The sequence below is a fragment of the Polypterus senegalus genome, unplaced genomic scaffold (genome assembly GCF_016835505.1).
Source record: "Polypterus senegalus isolate Bchr_013 unplaced genomic scaffold, ASM1683550v1 scaffold_4954, whole genome shotgun sequence".
In the NCBI taxonomy this organism is placed as follows: domain Eukaryota; kingdom Metazoa; phylum Chordata; class Cladistia; order Polypteriformes; family Polypteridae; genus Polypterus; species Polypterus senegalus.
Genome location: NW_024377029.1, coordinates 19,781 through 20,640, shown reverse-complemented (window position 1 = coordinate 20,640; position 860 = coordinate 19,781).

Sequence of the window (860 nt, the reverse complement as noted above, 5' to 3'; positions counted from 1 at the left end):
CCATTTTTAATATAAAAGAAAAAGAAAAGATTAGTTGGTTTGTCAAATAATTTTTAATTAGTACACTTTTTTTGATAATTATTATTAATCTTATCATTACTGTTTAAGTTTTTAACACATTTTTTTTTGATCTGTATGGTTGCAGAATTTTTATAGAACAAGAGCATCTTCATAAATTACTCTAGCCTTTGCCTCCCTGTTGCATCTTGCACAGTGCAGACTTAGACAACCGCAGGCCGCCCTCATGCCTCCTCCGCATCCTGCTGTGGTAGCGCTTAACTGTCTAATGCAGAAAAATATCCTCGCTTATGACGCCACCTGTGGTTTCACATAAGCATGTTTATAGTCGTTCTTCAAATGACCTACTTTCCACAGGAAACGGATGTTGTGAAAATTATTTTAAAAAATAACATGCTTTGCTGTGGGATGCTTTATGACAAATTCAGTTTTAAAGTTCAGGTGTTAGTTATGAGGAACAGTGTAAACAGGTTCTTTGATTCATCTGTGTTTACAGTATCTTTTTTTCCATTGATTATAAGTAGGACTAAAATTTTACCAGAATGTTTACAGTTCTTCTTTTTTCATTCATTTCAACTATACAATGAAAAAACAACATTATCAGCTTGTTTTTAGTCTCTAAAAAAGGCTTTATACACAGTAAATGAAACATACTGAAAATATATATCTACTGTATATAAGCATTTATTCTTTTAAGCTGGAATATTTTTGCTACATGTCAAAAAGAGAAAAAATGATTTATGGCACACAATCCCACAGTATTTCTCAGTATAGTATAGTGTGATAGACTATCCTTTAAATATTTCTTGTATAATTTACATTTTTACTATTATAATGATCAT